The sequence below is a fragment of the Echinops telfairi genome, unplaced genomic scaffold (genome assembly GCF_000313985.2).
Source record: "Echinops telfairi isolate 266 unplaced genomic scaffold, ASM31398v2 ScPeMD7_25;HRSCAF=90, whole genome shotgun sequence".
NCBI classification, from domain to species: Eukaryota; Metazoa; Chordata; class Mammalia; order Afrosoricida; family Tenrecidae; genus Echinops; species Echinops telfairi.
The window spans coordinates 10912887-10926007 of record NW_022103922.1 but is presented as its reverse complement, the minus strand read 5'-3'; positions in this window follow the sequence as shown (position 1 = coordinate 10926007).

Below are 13121 nucleotides of genomic sequence, written 5' to 3'. Positions count from 1 at the left end.
CTTGTGGATCAGAGGAATAGCTCTCTCCCCTGGGCCTGCGGATCCTTCAGCAGTTTAATCATTCCACCCAAGTCCCTTTTTGTTTTCTTTTCACACTGCCCCACTTTTGTAAATAACTTCTTTATTAAACTCCCTTCAAATTACCCTAATTTGAAAGTGCCATCTGTTTTCAGCTGGCACCAGATCAATATATAAGGAGTTATTGTCATTACCGTAGTGAGAGCTGATGAAAGATGAAAGTCTATTGCGGCTGCAGCAGAAGAAATGAAGGAGATAAAATGAATTCCAGAATGAGAGGAGAGCCATTTGAATTTGAAAGGGGGTTGTAAGAATTAACACAATACTCCTTCTTCTGGGCCAGTTCCATGAAGCTGCCTGAGCGGGGCTTTCCTGCAGCCTCCATATGATACTGCAGACAAAACACACACAGTTAAAGCAAAACGTAGCAGCAGAGTGGGAGGAAATGAGCAGGTTGCAACGTTGAAACCAGAGAGCATGCTCAGGCTTGAGGGGACTGATTCCCATGCATGTAACAAAGTCCGAGGAGTGACTATCTTACACTGGTGGCATGCATTAGGTGGTGGTACAAACCAGCAGTCAATGTCAAGTGGGTAGGTACCATCGGGTTGATTCCAACTCATAGGAAGCCCATGTATAACAGAATCAAACAGAGCTGGGTCCTGTGCCCTCCTCACAGCTGTTGATATGCTACTGTGTCAATCCATCTTGTGGAAGATCTTCCTTTTCATTGCTACCCCCCTACGTTACCAAGCATGCTGCCCTTCTCCAGAACTGGTCTTTCCAGACAACATGTAAAAACTATCTGTGCTGCTGCCTGGTCTTCCTTACCTTTAAAGAACATTCCGGCTGTACTTCTTCCAAGACAGATTTGTTTGTTTGGTTGGCAGCCCTTGGTACTTTTGAGATTCTTCACTAGTACCGTGATCCAAAAGCATTCATTCTTCTTTGGGCTTCTTGATCAAATTCCAACTTCCATATGCAAATGAGGCGATGGAGCATACTGTGGCTTGAGTCAGGTGTACATTAGTCTTCAAAGGAACCTCTTTGCTAATGTCAAGTAGATATAAAAATCAACCCGTTGCTCTCTGGTGGATTCTACATACAAGAAAAGGTACAAAGGTGCCCTGGCAGTTGGGTCCAGCAGCACGATCCGTTGACATGGTCCGACTTGGTATTCAAGAGCCCAGTGGAGAGTACGTATCAAGTATTATATCAGCAAATAAAAGCAATCTTCCACAGTTCAAGCTTCAATGTGGAGTCAGTGCTCTTGCCAGGGGAGAAGTCAAAGGCACAGCTTCATTGCCATTGGAGTGTTGCCTTCACCTACCTCTTGCTGACAGTTTGCTTCCAACTCAAGGCCACATCACATGATCGTGCATGTCAGAGTTACTCTGTGCTCCATAGGGTTTTCAGTGACTGCTTTTTCCATCATTATAGCAAACCATATTCTCCCGTCACTCATGGTATTTTCATTGGCTAATTTTTGGAAGTAGATTGCCAAGTACTTCTTCCTAATACATGTCTTAGTTTAAAACATAACAAGACAAAACAATGCTATCAAGTTTACACCTACTCATAACGATCTTATAGGACAGGTTAGAACTGCCTCTGTGAGTTTCTGATACTGTAGCTCTTAATGGGAACAGAAAACCCTGTCTCTCACTCCAGAGCAGCTGGTGGTTTCAAACTGCTGCACGTGTGGTTACCAGCCTAATGAGTAACCACTCAGCCACCAGAAGCTCCATAGGAGTGTCCCCATCATGGATGATGATGACTCTGACATTTGCAATAGTGGTGCTATAATTTTTTGCATGACAGCAACATGCAAGCCACCACAGTAGAGCAAGTGGACAGGTGGTGGGCAAGTCTAGCACATCCTATTCTTACAGGAAGTCAGCTCTTGAGGCTGTTGTCAAACCTGTGATTTCCCCATGTGATCAAACTCTAGTTGCCTTACAAGTTATGGAAGTAGCACTCTGGCACATTTCAGAAACCATCAGTGTTCATTGAAGAATATAAAACAGGGCAGCCATAAAACTAACGAAATTGCATTATTAAATTCAGTTTCCTCCTGAGATCCCTTTTGATGGTAAAAGAAAAAAAATCAGAAAAATGAAATATTTCCTTTTTAGCATTAGCTTCTTTCTTGGGATTAAAAATGCATTTTGATTCACAGTCTCCTGGGACAATATGTAGAAAATGGCTTCCTAAATTAACACATCAATTACTTAAATGCAATTGATAGGAATGATTGCACTGAAATAATAAATAACCTTTTTATAAGGAACCTTTTATAGGAGATAAAATCCGGATGGCCCCTTTGACTCACCCAGGTGCAATATTAATCATCAAGGTGTAAATTATGGAGGTGACGAGTTTATGCTGCTTCCCTTTGTGGTGAGAATTTTGATAAATGAATGTCTAATGTGACAGGCAAAGATAACATAATGAATATCTTATTATGCTTGAAGGAACATGGAGAGGGTAAACAAGAGAAAGACTGAGACTGTATTTCGTTCCAGGGAGGCGTGAAAGGCAAGCAGTCCCTGGCCCATGAGAGTCCACTCCCGGGTATCTGACTGACAGAATGTTGGCACCAGCACTGAGGGAAGCCTTGAACTTCAGCTCCAGGTGAGTGAGTAAAACCAAGTTAGCCGGCTCTGCAAGGTATGCGGTCCTTTCTTGCTCTGATCCGCTGACTTCATAGCGTGGTTCCATCAGCCCTTTGACTGTTTCAAATACTGGACTCCACATTCTGTGAAAAAACTCTGCTCTTAGAAATGCTAGAATGTCTGTAAAGTCAATGCGTATCCTCGTCTTCCCTGAGAAACTGGGCAGCTATCAATGGGTTTCCTTCTGAACCCAGTGCTCAAGAGCTTGAGCGGCAAGCTGAGTGAAAGGTGAAAGGTCAGGCAGCATTTGGGGGGCGGAGCAAAGGCTCCTCCTGACAGTGTTCCGGAGTAGAGACCCAGGCTGAGCTTAGGAAGCATTTCAAACTGGGACAATTGACAATGGCCTTCTTAACGCCACCGCTTGAGGGCTGGGTTACCTTTGAGGACCCAAAATGTCATTGCTCTCCTAGTCTGCAATTTGGACAGGCCGATAATCAAATAACTTCAAACATTCTATGATGACAGGTTTTAAAATCACAGAAGGTCCGAACTAAGGGTCCGATACAGCCCTTTTGGAACAGAGAAGTCAGAGATGGTCTTTCCTGGGTCTGTACCTTCACACACAAGCTGGAATGTCTGCATAAATATCCTTCCGCTGGGATGCATCCGTCACCTCGAGGCCGTCACGTGACACTTTCCAGGCTAACTGGAGTCAAAAATCTGTCTGCTTAGTCAGTGCAAGAGGTCTCTTACACAATATATAAAAAATCATTATATAGACTTTGCATGACCTTCATCCTATGCCTGCAAACACCACTGATGTGAGATTCATGCCAAATCTCTGCTTCACCAAAGGCTAGTAAAGTTGGTAAATAAATCCCAGTCGGGAAATTTCTATTGAGAAAGATATAAGAACCTTACAGATAGTGTGTAGTCCATTGATTCAAAGTTTGGTCCATTTATCTAAAAAATCCTTCCTTTCTGACATAATAATTCTATGTCTAATGATTCAGATCAATCTGGAAAGATTTCAAGGAAAGGATGCTTCTCATCTTTTAATAGTAATGAATAGTTAGAAACAGCCCAATTATTTAATCACATAAAATTTACAAAATATTTTCCCACAAGGTGAAATTATGTTCTACAAATAAAATCATGTTTCATAAAACGTTTCATGTCATGGAATAAAGATGGATATATTCAATGAAAAAATAGGGTAAAGAAACATCTTTCTAGGAAGATCCCGTTTGCATGTGTATTTAAAACACAATCCAGAAGGAAAGAGACAATATGATAAACTTATGTCAATTATATATTTAATTCCTTATTTTCTAGCATTTGCTTAATGGATTATCTACTAAAATCAGAACAAGTGAACATTTCCATTAAAAAAATGTAATTGGGTCTTCACTCTATAGGCAACTGGACAGCCCCTTACTGAAGGGTTGCGGGGAGGAGATGAGCCAGCCAGGGTGCAGGGTAGCAAAGATGAAACAGACAACTTTCCTCTAGTTCCTAAATGCTTCCCCCACCCCCAATCATGATCCCAATTGTACCTTACAAATCTGGCTAGACCAGAGCAAGTACATTGGTACAGATAGGAACTGGAAACACAGGGAATCCAGGACAGATGATCCCTTCAGGACCATTGGTGAGAGTGGCGATACCTGGAGGGTGGAAGGAAAGTGGGGTAGAAAGGGGGAACCGATTACAAGGATCTACCTATAACCTCCCTGGGGGATGGACAACAGAAAACTGGGTGAAGGGAGACATCAGACAGTGTAAGATATGACAAAATTATAATAATTTATGAATTATGAAGGGTTAATGAGGGAGCAGGAAATGGGGAGGGAGGGGGAAATGAGCTGATATGAAGGGCTCAAGTAGAAAGCAAATGTTTTGAGGATGATGATGGCAACAAATGTACAAATGTGCTTGACACAATTGATGCATGTATGGGTGTGATAAGAATTGTAAGAGCCCCCAAATAAAATGATTTTTTAAAAAGTAATTGATTTCTGAGAAAAAAAATAGAGATGAATGTAAAAGTCTTAAAAAAAGAAAGGAGTCACCACATTTTCCAGCAGAATGAAAATAAGATTTTAAACATAATTGGTGTAAAACCCATGTTTATGTAAAAAAGCAAATACAATAAGTAATAGTATTTCTATATGGGCTATTTTTCTCTAGACAGGTCAGTAATTTATAATAAAAGAAATTTAAGTTTTTTTTTAAGCTGTGGAGTGCTTGAGAGCATTAATATATAAATCCTTACTTAGGGAAGGTAGAAATTCTTCAAAAAGGGGTGGGATTTGAAGAGAGACCTGAAGGTTAGTAAAGAGAAACTATGGCCTATTAGTATTCATAATAATGAAGCTTTACCAGTTGAAAAAGAGAAACAAACATGATACATTAATCCCTGTTTTCATTTGGAAGGAGGAAGAGGAAATAATATTAAGTGATGTGTATTTGCATCAATTTTTATTTGAAAACATATCCACTCTAGTGCATTTGATATGCCAGATGCTATTTTTTTTCAGATGCTATTTTTTATTATAAACTTACTTTATAAATATGACTGCATCTTGACCAAAAGTGACTTCAGTGTATATGTGATCATAGCTCCTCACATATTTGAAAGTTAATTGTTTCATCACCATATACTTTTTTGCTTATTATATTTATACAATTCCACACATCAAAATTGTATGTTCATTTATCTAAAGATGAAACATACATCCAAACATACAAAAAAAATAAAACTCCAGTTGATCAAGTTAATATGCCATTTTAAAAGGAATCTTTTTCCCCAAAAAAACTTTAGTAGTCATCTCTTTCAAATACCTCACTATTCCTGTCTTTCTTGCAGGCTGGAGTTTCTAAATTCACATCATCAACCATGTTTTATTCTCACTGTGTATTCCTCTTGGATAATCACACTCCCTCCCTTAACCATGAAATCTGGAACTTGGACCAAATCCACACTCTGATGGACTTGATGCCAACTCCCATCAGCGCTATAGGACATTGTGGGATTGCCCCCGTGGGCAATCGCAGTATACATAGAGGTATACCTAAGGGGTATATGTAGATCATTTTCATCACACACCTGTAGTGCAACATTTTCAACTCCAGCTTCCTGATAATCCGCCTGCATGTAGAGCCCTGGACCACATCTTCCACTCCTCTCCTTCTGGTTCCACTTAGACAATCTCTGCTTTTCACCCTCCCCAGTATCAGAGTTGAAATTGCAAAGTGCTGCCTTTTTTTTTTCTTTTGGGTGGGTGGGGGGGTGTTGGTGGGAGTAGGGTGCATGTAAGAGGTTGCCCAGAAGGACTGAGTAGGCTGGATTGACCATGAATGGACAGGGAAAGAGGCACGTTTGTGAATATTCACACCATTTTTCTTCCGTTTTTGTATCATGCGTGTATTTCCTCCTTGAAACTGTATCTTTCTCCTTGTCCATGCGCCTTCTCCAGTGTACACACTATAATTGAAGTAGCTAGCTAATATAAAGAAAAAAGGAAGATGGCAATGAGAGTAAGTATGATGATGCCTTACAGGTAGATAGAGGGGTGGGGAAGTTTTTGTATTAAATAAATTGGGTGTAAGTACCTGCTCTTCCGGTAGGAGATATGCCTCCCAAAGCACCCCAGTATCTTCAAGACGTTGAGATGTAAGTTGCTCATTTTCTCCTGTATTAGCTCCATGTTTCACGTTAGTATTTATGGAAGCCTTTTTTAAATGACAAAAGACGCTACAGGTGTGAGTGGACACACTATATCCGTCTATCTAACTGTCAGAATGTCTGTCTTATCTGTTTCTCTCTCCATGTACATCCATCTATCCATCCAATCTATCTTCACCCATTGTTCTAGTAGTGAAATCTCTCTTAGCTTTTGTGTAAGCAAATATTTACAGTGGAAGTTCTCTCCTTTTTAATTTTAATGCATGTGGGCTGCCCATCAAATCGGCGTGGTGCAGTAGTCCATGAGGTGCTCTTTCTGCCCTTTGTGATCAAAAGAATCTCAGCTTTGAACAAAAACCCAAGAAAATGAGGTTGGCAACACAGCGGCCGCCTTCTCTGAAAACCACTCACGAAATAAATGTGGGTATGAAAATGAAAGAATAGTAAGATAGCATTGATTCATTGATCTGAAAATTAATTCCAACCACGTAATATTAATAACATTTCATGATCTGAAATTTAAACTGCAACTACATCGTGCAGTGACAAGAATTACTTAACATTGCAAAAACTGCAGTAGTGTTCACTTTTACCTGTTGAAATGATATTTGCTGAAGTACCATAATGAGGATTTTTGCAAAGTAATCTGATATTGGAAATTATTTGAAAATGAAAATGTCTTTATATAACTCAGCACTCATTAAGTATTCAATAAATCTACCTAGAGAAGTTCAAAAAAGGCCTCATGCTCGTCCACGCAACTCATTTCACATTCCAAATACTAGCCAGTCACACCTGGATATATCAGTCCAGGAGGCCTCGAGAAACAAAATCATATGCACTCATATGTGTATAAGAAAGAGCTTCGTTTAAAAGAGCAATTGCATATTGAAAAAACAACCCAGTCCTGTCCAGATCAAGTCCATAGACTTATATTAGCCCATGTGTCCATAATCAGTTTACAAATTCCTCTTCAGACTCACACAACACATGGAAAGACACCATATTCAGGAAGATCACGGGCCAGTGAGTGGAAAGTCGTGTGGATACAGTGGCAGTGGAAGCATCTCAGCATGGGCAGGGGTCTCCATATGGTTCCTCCAGTTCCAGGGCTCCAGCTCCATCAGCATAGCTCCATGTGTCTTGTCACCAGAGAGAGTGGGTAGGCAGCCTCCAGGCAGGAAAACAGGAGTTCCCAGAATCCTCAGGAGAAGGCCATGCCCACACAAAGACCTCATTGGCTATGACCTGGTTGGCAGGCTAGACTCCACCCCTTCGCAAGTTGACAGGTTATGTAATTGCCACGCAGGATGATTTGGATCATTACTAATCAAAGCTTTCAAATAAGCTTGTTATGGTCTTTATTTAAATGTCTAATGAAAATGTAAATGACCCAGAAGTTGTGTGAGGCTAAAAACATGGGTCTAAGATATAAAATGATAGCTTTCAAAAAGCAAAGAAAGATGCAACCAGCTGTGAAAGAGTGAACATCTACTGTTTATGTTGCATTGCCGTAAGCCTGTTGAGAATAGAGTTAGTAATAAAATGATTCTCCCTTCAAGTAATTTGTCATTCACCACAGAAGATAAGCTACCTGTACAGATGCTACTACATAGTACAATTGTATGAAGCTAGGTTGACATGAAGATAATTATATTCGTGGTAGAAAGCAGAGATTAACATGAAATTAAGCACCACATTTTTCCTCTGAGAAAAGAAGTCCCAATAAGCATGATGGGTTAAGCACGGGCCTGCTACACACCAGGCTAGTGGTCTAAACTCATCAGCGGCTCTACAAGACAAAGATGTAGCTGTCTACTCCTGTGAAGGGTTAGAGTCTTAGCAGTTCAACTCTACTCTAGAAAGTAGGAATGCATTTGAGATCGGTGAGTTGGGTTGGGTTGAGTTTTCCCAAAGAAAGACTTCTTTTGACTTGTGTGAAAGTAACCAAGAAAGTTTTCAGGATGATGCTGAATTTGATAGTAATCCAACAGAGCAGATTTACTTGTCAGTGTGGGCTGGAATGACTTATAGATGGAGGAAAAAATATATATAAAAACAGTGAGTCGGAATATACTTGACCCATAGACAAAGGCAGCTAGACTTCCTTTGGGAAATAAAGTGGAGAAGCAGATATATAAGGTTGATAAATTGAGCAGATAATATAAGGTTGAGAGGAGAGGAGAGATCAGTTTTGGAGTGCCTTAAATGTTGTCCATGCTGGACTTTCTGTGCCAGACATCACTAACACCACAAGTTGAAATGCTTTCAAATGATTTTCTTAAATCAGGTCTGAAATACTGATTACTTTTTGAACTGCTTGATTATATAATAATTACTACTAATTCTTTTGGGTCATACCAGTGCTTAAGTAAAAGAGTTCATTAGCCACCTTAAGGCATATATCTGAATTAAAAGAACAAACATTTCCCCCTAGGGCATTCAAACACATTTTCCCCCTATAATCTCCAAATACATTTAAATTTTAGCAATTGTTAATGGTCTCAAGGTTATGCATAGTCCAGTTTGGAATTATTAAAACTAACCTAAGGTAAATCGAGGTAAACTTTATAGATGTTTGCTATTTGTGGTGAGCAAACACCATTGGGGTTTTCCTGGATGTTACTTGGTAGCCAGGCCTTTTATTCTCTGTACCTTGGGGGAGGGGTGTTTGAAACCATCAACCTTCCCATGACTAGCCAAACACAAAACATTTACACCACTCAGGCAGCTAGATCTAAATTTGGCTCTGGTACTCAATGACTAGCAGTGGACCTGGATCCAACTAGCCTTTAATTTGACATCTATAAAATGGGGTAATTTCACAATGACATGCAATAACACTGAGCAAGCTTTTCAAGTACATTAAGTACATGCTAGGGAGAATGATGACATAAACACACACATAAGCACTGACATATGTAGTAACCCCCCAGGAATAAAATATCTGCCTTCTCCTGTAATCTCTAAATGCAATTACATATTACTAAAAACATTTAAATAAAAAAAAACATGTAAATTATTTGACAGCCCATGGGTATTTTCAGTAACCTCCATTTTTCTAAACAAAGAGTAATGAGTAAGTTAGAGCTTTACATTCTCAAGTCATTAGGTCAACTTCTTGATGAAAGCCTCTCTTGAAGTGTTCACAGTAGCTGCTCATTTAAACGTTGGCTTTAGGTTTCAACTGTAATTTTAGTCAACAATGAGTCAAAGATAGTTGAGGCTTATGATTTTTTTTAATTTCGACTATGTGTTAATCCTTTAGTGATATGAATAGCCTCTCATTTACCATTGCTTAAAGTCATGCAATATTTCTTCCTTTCATTTGTTTAATAGCTCAACATTTATCCAGTGAAAAAGAATTCCACATCCTAAGATTTGGATTTAGGATCCTTTCTGATCCCCCGTATATCTTCTAGATTCTTTCTGATTTCCTGAAAATTCAGTGTGTTAGACAGGGTTTTATACAGAAACAAAACCAGGACACTTATGATTATATATATGCGAGGTTATGTTTATACAATGAGAAGGAAAATATCAGCTAATTAGTCTATCAGCTAATTATACAACGAGAAGGAAAATATCAGCTAATTAGTATAGAGGACTCAGTTCAATTCACTTTTGTGGAACAGTTAATTTACTGGAAGTCCCTCAAGGGAGAAGGTAGTGGAGTCTTCCCTTAGGCAAGACAGGCAGAGTCTGCCCTCAGGCAGCAGACAGCAGGGTGGGTCAGCAACAGTTAAGTTGCTGACGGACAACAGAAAAGGGGGTGAGGGGAGATGTCGGACAGGGCAAGATATGACAAAATAAATTTATAAACTATCAAGGGCTCATGAGGCAGGGGGAGCGGGGAGGGAGGGGAAAATGAGGAACTAATGTCGGGGGTTTAAGTGGACAGAAAATGTTTTGAGAATGAAGTACAAATGCACTTTACACAATTGATGTGTGTATGGATTCTGATAAGAGTTGTATGAGCCCCTAATAAAATGTTTAAAAACAAACAAACAAACAAACAAAAAAAACCAGTTAAGTTGCATGGGAGCTTAGTAAAGCAGGCCTGGTGCACTCTGTAACTCAAGTGATGCACAGGGACAGGATTCACCAGCCTCAAGTTCAAGCGATGTAAGCACCAGCAGTGTGGCGCAGCAGATCCTGAAGGAGCCTGAAGCTCTAGTGACGGGATCCGTGGGTTTTTTGTCCCATAGGCAGTGTAGCACAAAGATTGGGGCATAGAACTAACTGCAGCAGCAGCATGCTGGTCTGGTCACCAGGGATCCCGAGAGATACTGGCCGTCTTATTCATCTCAGTCACCCTCCAATCAAGCTTCAACCTGATCAAACTCTGCCCACATGTTCCGATTGGACTCGTTGGCTCAATCAACCTAGCTAGCACATTCAGTTTCTCTTTCCAGAAGTGTTTCCTATGTGACACCCAGCCATGTTTGTTTTGTTCGTTCATTTGCTTTTAAGTTTCACCCAAAGAATTCTGATCAAGAGCTTCCTATGTAATCATCAGAGTGTTTAAGGGCTTGGGAGGGTGAGCACTACTTTATGTTTTTATTTTTGGTAGAATCCTGTAATAGTGAGGATCTATGATGCTTAGATAGACATGCAGATGAACAGGAGTGGTAGGGAAAACTGGAGTATTCACAGGAATATATTTATACAGGTTTCCCGGAGGGAATATGACAGGTGTATTTATCTATGCTACAAATAGACCCGCGCATGTGGGTCTTTTCACACAGGAGAAAAGTTATGATGGCTCACTGGGCCCGAGAACCACAGTCTCAGGGGACATGAAGGCCTATTTGACACAACTTAGTTCAGAAAGACAATGTCTTATGTTCTACTGGAGCGAATAGGGACTGGGGTTTCACAAGCTTGTGGGAAGCCATCTAAGGTGCAGCCATCAGTCTCTCTCCATGTCGTGAGGAAAGAAGAGTGAGGTAAATCAAACGACGTATGCAAACAATCGTTCTACGGGGCGAAGGGGTGATGCAAGCAAGCATCATTCCATACAACATTGAGGCCAAAAGAGCGATCTGGTCCTGCTGTCCCGCAAATGCTCTGAACGGGATCGCATTGGAAGGTCCAGGTAGAACAGGTAGAACAGTTTTGTGAAACAAAACTCAAAATTGTACGAGAGAACAAACTTATTTCTCAGAAAGAGACAGGATGACCCATGAGATTATGGCTTTCTGTCACCTTTCAGGTCTGCTAACTGCATGGTCGTCAGTTCAAAACCACCAGCCACTCCTCAAGAGAAAGGTAGGACTTTCTACTCCCCAAAGAGTTAGAGTCGTGGAAACGCACACGGGGCAGTTCGACCTTGTTCTACAGTCACTATGAGTCCGCTTGGACTTGATGGCAGTGAGTTTTTTTTTAGTCTGTGATGGAATAATCAATCATTTTTTGAGATCAAAAGGGCAACATGTACCCAAGGTCAAAGACAGGAGGGTTAGGAAAGCAGAGGAAACAGAAGGTAACCCCGGGAGAAAGCAGAATGAGGGATAGCACATTGAGAGCATTTTGCTGGAGGAGTTGACACATGTCTGCATTGTGGAATGAAAAACTGATGCCCTACTCTGCCTCGTTCACTGGATTCACAATAAGCACTTCAGAAATGAGTTATCAAACAATGTAGTCTAAAACTGCTATGGACTGTATGACTTCACATGGAATTCTGAAAAAGATAAACACACATATATCAAGCAATTGTAAAAGCCTGTAAGAATATCTGTTTCCTAGAGAGGTCCTACTATCAACTCTGGACTTGAGTTAATGGCAATGTATCACTACCGGTCTACCCATTTTAACTAAGATCCCATGGGAAAGCAAGATGTTAACAAGAGAAGCAGTATACATGGGTGAGGGGGTTTATGGAAACTCTAAATTCTGTATAATAGTCCTTAAAATGCAAATGTGCTAAAAGAATTTGATTTTAAGAGAATAAATGAATACCCAGGACCATAAGAGCTATAGAACTGACAGTAAATCTTTGAACAAAGTTAAGGAGTGCTATTGAATATATTGATGGCTGAGGCATGTGGACTAGCCTAAGAAGTAGGATCATGAAGTCCTTTAGTTATGCTAATGGAGTCAGATAATAATCATAAATTAAGTTCCTGTACTCAGCATATACGATTATAACAGATTCAACACTATTTTACTTGTAGTTTTATCACGTAATGATTTAGTGGCCGGATAATATTAAGAGGATTAAGACAGCAGCTTCTACAAGCTATTGGTGTCTCAGGACCAGTCAGCAGCAAGAAAGAAGACATTCATTTATTTGATCTGTTTTGTTCTCCCTCTCTCACTCTCTCTGGGGTAGTTACCTCGATTATTGGAATCTTAATGGATGCACACTTCTATTTGTTGAGTTACCAATTTTAAACATTATCTAATAACTTCCATTACGATGGTGGAGGATGAGGCCAGGTACATTCTTCACAGGACTTACCTTCCCGTAGCCTTTCAACTTGCTGAATCCAAATGATTTGGTGAAATCAATATCCAGGGCTCATTTTCATCATGGTATCCATATTCCAAGGAGGATAGGCGGCACAGTCACTAAGCACATGGCTACTGGTCTACACATCTTCCTGTCTACTGGTGGTTTGCACCCATTAGCCACCCTGCCGGAGAAAGGTCTGGTGGTGTGTTTCAGTAAGGTGATATAACTTTGGAAACTCGATGGGACTAGTTTGAATCTGTCCTGCAGGGTTGCTATGAGTCAGAATTAACCTCACAGCAGTGGGTTCTCAACAACAGGTTTGTTGGTTGGTTAAAATTCT